Genomic DNA, 8,254 nt, shown 5'->3' with positions numbered 1-8,254 from the left:
TCTGTTATTTTTAGGCCACAATAACACAAACATCTTTATTGCTGACATTACTGAAGAAAAATAACTTTATAATTTTTCTTTGTTAAATCTCAGTTTTTTTTCCTTGAGACTATCACTTTTATTTATTTATTTATTTATTTATTTATTTGAGACAGATTCTCACTCTGTTGCCCAGGCTAGAGTGCCGTAGTGTCAGCCTAGCTCACAGCAACCTCAAACTCCCAGGCTCAAGCGATCCTTCTGCCTCAGCCCCCTGAGTAGCTGGGACTATAGGCATGTGCCACCATGCCCGGATAATTTTTCTATATATATTTTTAGCTGTCCATATGATTTCTTTCTATTTTTTGTTTTAGTAGAGACGGGGGTCTCACTCTTGCTCAGGCTGGTCTCGAACTCCTGACCTCGAGCGATCCTCCTGCCTTGGCCTCCCAGAGTGCTAGGATTACAGGTGGGAGCCACCTCGCCTGGCCAGACCATCACTTTTAATTGCAATTCTTAGATAATGTGATGTTTTGTAAGAACCCAAGTAGTCAGCCTGGACAACACAGTGAGACCCCGTCTCTAAAAAAATTTAAAAATTAGCTGGGCATGGTGGTGTGTACCTATAATCCCAGCTACTTATGAGGCTGAGAAAGAAGGATTGCTTGACTCCAGGAAGTTTGAGGCCGCAATGAGCTATGATTGTACCACTACACTCCAGCCTGGGTGACAAGAGTGAGACCCTGTCTCCAGAAAATAAAGAAAAAAGAAAAGAAAAGAAAAGAACCCAAGTAGTGCAAATGACAGAACAGTACCTTTATTTGTGCTTATTGGATTCTACCTTGCAATACTTTAAATATCTCTCATTCCCATGAGATTGTAAGATTTTTGAGGACAGGAACCATGGCATTCATCTTTGTATTTCATTTCTCCCTTGGCTTCAGAAAAGGAGTACCAAGCCTAAAACATAATCACTGAATACTTCTTCCCCCCCTCAGTTAAACTAAATGGAAATAAAAAGATTCTGATCTTTTTTTTAACCTTTTCTGTTGTAAAATATAACTCCTGATCAGAAAAGTGCACAATACGAAACTGTATAGTTCAAAGAATTACCACAAACCAAACATCCATGTAACTATTACTCAGCTTAAGAAAAAGAACATTATCAGCAACCCTCTCTCAATCACTATTCCTCTTCCCAAAAGTAACAATTATCTTGACTTTTCTAAGCACATATCCTAAAACACGGTAGATTAGTCTTATCTGTTTTTTTTTAACTTTCTACAAATGGAATAACACATTATGTATTTTATTGTATCTAGCTTCTTTTTCTCAACATTGTGTTTGTGAGATTCATCCATAATGTTGCATGTAGACTTAGTCTGTTTATTTTCAATGCTGTATATCATTCCATTGTATGAATATATCCCATTACATATTTACTCATTCTGCTGTTGATGTCATATTTGGGTTGTTTCCAGCTTGGAAAGATTACAAATAGGCCAGGTAAGGTGGCTCCCGCCTGTAATCCTAGCACTCTGGGAGGCTGTCGCGGGAGGATCGCTCGAGGTCAGAAGTTCGAGACCAGCCTGAGCAAGAGTGAGACCCCCATCTCTACTAAAATATAGAAAGAAATTATCTGGCCAACTAAAAATATATAGAAAAAATTGGCTGGGCATGGTGGCGCATGCCTGTAGTCCCAGCTGCTCGGGAGACTGAGGCAGAAGGATTACTTGAGCCTAGGAGTTTGAGGTTGCTGTGAGCTAGGCTGACGCCACGGCACTCTAGCCTGGACAACAGAGCGAGACTCTGTCTCAAAAAAAAAAAGAAAGATTACAAATAATAATTCCATGAACATTTGTGTTTAAGATATATATAAGGCCGGGCGCAGTGGCTCACGCCTGTAATCCTAGCACTCTGGGAGGCCGAGGCGGGTGGATCTCTCAAGGTCAGGAGTTCGAGACCAGCCTGAGCAAGAGTGAGACCCCGTCTCTACTAAAAAAATAGAAAGAAATTATTTGGCCAACTAAAATATATATAGCAAAAATTAGCCGGGCATGGTGGCACATGCCTGTAGTCCCAGCTACCCGAGAGGCTGAGGCAGTAGGATCGCTGAAGCCCAGGAGTTTGAGGTTCCTGTGAGCTAGGCTGATGCCACGGCACTCACTCTAGCCTGGGCAACAGAGTGAGACTCTGTCTCAAAAAAAAAAAAAAAAAAAAAGATATATATCTGTATATCTATATATATATATAGATATATACACACACACACACATATATATATGCACATATTTCTATTTGGTACCTAGGGTGGAATTGATGGATCATTGGGTACATGCATCTTCAACTTTAGTAGAGAAAGCTAAACTGTGGAAGTGCCTGTTAAGGCTCTTGCCTATTTTTCAGTTGAATTGTTGATCTTTTTCTTACTGATTTTTAGTATTAATAGATCTTTATATACACCCTGAATACAAGCAAAATAAGTTGTATATGTTGTAAATTTCTTCTCCTTTTTGTGGCTTGTCTTATTCATTTAATAGTATCTTTTTTTTTTTTTTTGAGACGGAGTCTTGCTCTGATGCCCAGGCTAGACTGCCATGGCATCAGCCTAGCTCACAGCAACCTCAAGCTCCAGGGCTCAAGCGATCCTTCTGCCTCAGCCTTCCAAGTAGATGGAACTACAGGCGTGCACCACCATGCCCAGCTAATTTTTTTTTTCTATTTTTAGTTGCCCAGCTAATTTCTTTCTATTTTTAGTAGAGACAGGGTCTCACTCTTGCTGAGGCTGGTCTGAAATTCCTGACCTCAAGTGATCCTTCCACCTTGGCCTCTGTAAGTGCTAGGATTACAAGCTTGAGCCACTATGCCCAGCCAATAGTATCGCTTGAAGAAGAGTTCTTAGTTATAATAGAGTCAGATTTATCAACCTTTTAACTTATTTCCTGTTTTAGAACACTTTCCCTGCACCAAGGTCATAAGATATTTTGTATTATCATCTAGAAATTTTATTTTTTCCCTTCAAATTTAGATCTACAATCTACCTTGGATTGCTTTTTATGTATGTTGTGAGTTAAGGGTTGTTTCTTTTTTTCTCCCCTAGGTTCTTGTTCAAATATCTTAGCACCATTTATTAAAAAGACTGTTCTTTCTCCACTGCTCAGCAGAACCACCCTTGTTAAGAATCAAAAGTTGATCAATGCATAAGCTCTTTATTCCATTCTGTCTTAATTCCTATAGCTTTACACTATGTCTTTATATCCAGCAAAGCAAATTCTTCCTTCCTGTTCTTCAATCAGGTCTTGGCTATTTTTGTTACTTTGCATTTCTGTATAACTTTTAGAATGTCAACTGGCACTTTCATTTTCTCCCCTAGGGCTGACTTTCAGCAGCTAAGTTTCTATGGGACCATGTTTCAGTTAGATGTTTTAGCTAGTTAGTTTAGTTTAATGCCTTTAGGACTTTGAAAGGACGTGATAATTAATAAACACGGGCTGTAGTGTCATACTTCAGTTGGAATTTATCCTTGCCACTTTCTATTAGTGTTGTCCATGAGCAGGGTTCAGGCTTATTTATATATATTTTGATCAATCATCTGTTATTTTTCGGCCATAATAACAAAAACATCTTTATTGCTAAAATTACTGGAGAAAAATAACGCTGTTATTGCAAATGTGAGACTATCTTCTTCCCATCGAGACAATCGCCTTTATAAGCACAAGTTAATTAAATTCCTTAAATTCAGTTTCATCAGTTGTAAAATGAGGATAAAAATATCTACTTTATGAGGACTAAACTTTTGTAAATATGCTTAGCATAGAAAAGGAACTTGATAATGGTTGTTCCTACATCTCTTCCTTCTTGGTTTGTCCAGTTTATTTTTCTATGTCCTTCTCAGTTGACTAGGAGCAATGGCAGATCTGAGATGCTAGAACTTTTTGCATAATAAAAGCCTAACTTTCAGAAATTCGTGTTATGTAACTGGGAGAGGTTAGGGGTACCTCTAAGAATTATGTATGTGGGCCGGGTGCGGTGGCTTATGCCTGTAATCCTAGCACTCTGGGAGGCCGAGGCGGGTGGATCGCTCGAGGACAGGAGTTCGAGACCAGCCTGAGCAAGAGCAAGACCCCGTCTCTACTAAAAATAGAAAGAAATTAGCTTGACAACTAAAAATATATATAGAAAAAATTAGCTGGGCATGGTGGCGCATGCCTGTAGTCCCAGCCACTCGGGAGGCTGAGGCAGGAGGATTGCTTGAGCCCAGGAGTTTGAGGTTGCTGTGAGCTAGGCTGACACCACGGCACTCACTCTAGCCCGGGCAACAGAGCAAGACTCTGTCTCAAAAAAAAAAAAAAGAATTATGTATGTGGATATGCTCTTCATAAATGTTTTATAAATTATGATGTACATTTTAAATTTCACCATCATTCTTCTTTTTCTCCTACTACAATATTAGCTGTAAAACATGTGAGAGTATAGGTTTGGTTTCAATATGCATAATGCAATAAAAATTCATGCTTGTGGCTGGACTGTTAAAATTCAGCACTGCACAGGTTTGTTGGCATCATGATAAATACTTCTTAGTCCAGTTCAGAAATATGTCATAGCTATCACGACAATCCAGTAGACAATGTATCAATCAGCTCTGAACTTCATTACCCGCTTATCATAATTGTAACTTGTGCCTCATCTTTTTAACTTTAAACATTTGTATTTGCCAAAAAACCAATTTAAAATGTTTTCCCAGCTTGGCACAGTGGCTCATGCCTATAATTTTAACACTCTGGGAGGGCGAGGCAGGAGGATTGCTTAAGCTCAGGCGTTCAAGACCAGCTTGAGCAAGAGTGAGACTCCATCTCTACTAAAAATAAAAGAATTAGCCAGGCATCATGGTGCACACCTGTAGTCTCAGCTAGTCAGAAGGCTGAGGCAGTGTGATCATTTGAGCCCAGGAGTTTGAGGTTGCAGTGAGCTACAATGATGCCACTACACTATAGCTGGGGTGATGGAGCGACATTGTGTCTCAAAATAAATAAATAAAATGTTTTCCCTGTTATTTTTCATCATCCCCCAAACATATATTTAACTCACAAAATACACGTCATATATGTACATTATAAAGTTATAATGAATGCCCGTGAATATAATATCTGTCATCCAAACCATGTGCTCCTCTGTTCATACTAACTGGCTTCTTATTTAAGATCTTTGAGAATTTGGCCTCTCCAATATATATTATTGGTTTAATATTCACTGAAAATATCCTCAAACTTATAGGATATACATATAAGTATAGACAGCTGCATCCCAGCTTCAATGTGTGATTATTTTGCAGCTCATTAATGCTATGAAATCTGTGAACATATTTATTTAGAAAAATTGGCAAGCAGGCAATTTTGTCTCCAAGTCTATCTACACTTCTGCGTGTCTGTGTATAAATGTGACTGCATATGGCCTCTTATACACATTCAGAATTGAATTCTCTCTCTCTCTTTCTCTCTCACTGTCACATATACACACATATTCAGACACACACATAAAGAAAAGGATAGATATAGAAAAAGAAAAGATAAAAACAGCTCCCGTTTGATCCATCTACCATCTGGTCTTTCCTATCCATCACTCTGCAAAATTGGGCAAATGCTCTCTCTTGTATTCATTTCCCTCCCTATTCCCTTATTCATGCTGGGTTGGAGACAAAGTGGGTGTGCAAAAGGCAGTCTGCTATTGCACATTTTCCCTTTTCAGTGACTCCATGGCTGCTGTCAGCTTACAGGAGCCATCATAGAGATGATCTTTTATGGATACGGGGGAAACTCCGAACACTCTGTGCAAGGTGCCTCATAGGAGAGAAGAGGGAATAATCTGCCAGTCTATTCACTTTGCTGCAATCCTGTCACCAGGTGGCAAAAGAAAATGTGCTGTCAAATGGCCCAAAAGCTTATCAGAGAGGAAAAGATTCAAGAGTTTATAGCATCTCAGCTTATACAACCTGCTCATTTAATTCATAAGATGTCTCATTTTTGTATTTTGCTTTTCAATTTTAGTAACACTTATGCCTTTATGATTGTAATCTTTTGCTTTTTCCTGTCTCTCTCTAGATGCATAAGTAAGCCTGGCATGGTGGCACATGCCTGTAGTCCCAGCTATTTGGGAGGCTGAGGTGCGAGGATTGCTTGAGCTCAGGATTTCAAAGCTGCTGCAGTGAGCTATGATTGTGCCACCGCACTCCGGCCTAGGTGACAGAGCAATGCCCTGTTTCTAAAAAAAAAAATATATATATATATAAAATGTATAGATGCACATGTATATATTATGTGTGTATATTTTTAATAATATGCATCTATATAGCATAGTTCAGTTCAATAGGCATTTATTGGCTGAGTGTGGTGGCCCATGTCTGTAATCCTAGCACTTTGGGAGGCTAAGGTGGAGGATCACTTGAGCCCAGGTGTTCGAGACCCCATCTCTAAAAAAAAAAAAACCTGGATATGGTGGTGTGCCCCTACAGTCCCAGCTACTCATTGCTTCAGCCCAGGGATTAGAGGTTGCAGTGAGCTGTGATTGCACCACTGTACTCCAGTGTATGCAACAAAGGGAGACTCTTTCTCAAAAAAAAAAAAAAAAGGCATTTTTTAAGTACTTTTGTGCCATGTATCAAGGACACAGATGAATAAAATATAGATTCTGCTCTCGAGGAGCTTGTGGTCTAATGGTATTTGTCTTTCTCAAGAGATGATTTTACACATAGGGATCATGTTTAAGTTATACTACACAGAGTATTAAAACCTAATAGAACTTTCCAGAAGAGGCCAAGTCCATGTAGGTGCTAGCACGGTGCAGGGCAGTGCAGGGTCTGCATGGTAGAGTTGCAGCAGGTCCAGGTGTAGGAGGTGGTGGACTCCATGGTGAAGAGTCTAGACAGAAAGAACATCCAGAAGATGCAGGGCCTCATGTTCTGGTGCAGCACCAGCTGTTGTGAGGACAGCCAGGGGTCCATGCAACACTGCCATGCACCTCTGGCTCAAGCTCAGGCTTTGGTGACCAATGAGTTGGAGGAGATCCAGGACTGCCTGGCCTGACGCACCATGCATTGCAACGACAAAGTCAAAGATTCAATACATGTAGGCAGGAAGGAGCTTCAGGTGAAGCAGCAGCTGGACAGTTGTGTGACCAAGTATGTGGATGACCACATGCACCTCATCCCAACTGACCAAGAAGATGAAGGAGTCTCTCTCATCCACTGGGAAATAAAAGTCCTTTCCAGTGGCCATCAGGGCTGAGGGCAAGAGTCTACTTTCAAAAAGGAATGGGAATTTTAGTCTTTTAAGCAAACTCTATGAATCCAGAAATTAAGGATGGCAATAAGTTTAAGGCATATATATGTCCACTTGCCTCTGCACACTTGTTCCTTTATGTTTCAAACCTAAAAAGTGAAATGGAAAAAAACTGGTGCTAAAATTTGGGTCAGAGATAGTACAAGAGAGTGTTTTAGGGCCTATATTTTTTCTGGTAAGTGCTTGTCTTGGCATTAGGGATCTCCCTTGTACCAAGCCAGAGCCCTCCAAGGTACCAAATTTTCATGACACAGGTACCGGCAAGCTGGAAGTGTCCTCTAACCTGCCTATGATCTGGTGCAGCTTGAGAAGTGTTTCTGTTTGTTGCCACCCTCCTGTTTACCAGAAGTGTCACCACACCATTTTCCATAAGCTGTAAAATAAAATCCATGAGATCACTAATTTAGAAGGGGAAAAAAGGTTTCTGGGTCTTCATTTTACTTGATTTTGTTTTATTTATACAAGGGCACAAAGTTGATTTAAGATGTGGAGTTGGGAGGGAGAGTAGTTTAGATGAGAACTCTAAAAGGTTCCTTGTAGATATCCTTTTCTGGCCATCAAGATGTGGATGTACAGTTCTTAAAATTATTACACATTACATCTTTCAGCCTGGAGACTGTGCGAAAACATGAGAGGTGATGTCACACTGATTATGGGAAGCAGAGCTTCCCTCTTATTGGCTGATAGGCCCTGAGGTTATCTGCAGCAGAGTGACAGGATAATATTGCAGGAACGCTTTCTCCTTGAAAAGAAAGGGGGTTTTGATTGTGGTATATACCAGTATCCAGGAAGGAACAGTAAAAGAGTGACTGTTGGCTACCTGATTAGAAGAAAGTTATTAAGTACTGGATTTAGAAGAACCTGATTTTCATAGAACAGAATGGAATGGAAACTTAAACCCAGCATTGCTTACTTAGCCCCCTGAATTAACAGAGCTCTAT

The 8,254-nt window shown here is 40.0% G+C and overlaps 1 pseudogene; it reads left to right on the top strand.

The window, feature by feature from the left end:
- Positions 1-6,836: 6,836 nt before the first annotated feature.
- On the top strand, positions 6,837-7,230 carry LOC123640859 (annotated as a pseudogene).
- Positions 7,231-8,254: the final 1,024 nt, after the last annotated feature.

The sequence above is a fragment of the Lemur catta genome, chromosome 1, assembly GCF_020740605.2.
Source record: "Lemur catta isolate mLemCat1 chromosome 1, mLemCat1.pri, whole genome shotgun sequence".
In the NCBI taxonomy this organism is placed as follows: Eukaryota; Metazoa; Chordata; class Mammalia; order Primates; family Lemuridae; genus Lemur; species Lemur catta.
Note: the sequence above shows the minus strand (reverse complement) of the source record. Positions and strands in the feature narration are given on the sequence as shown.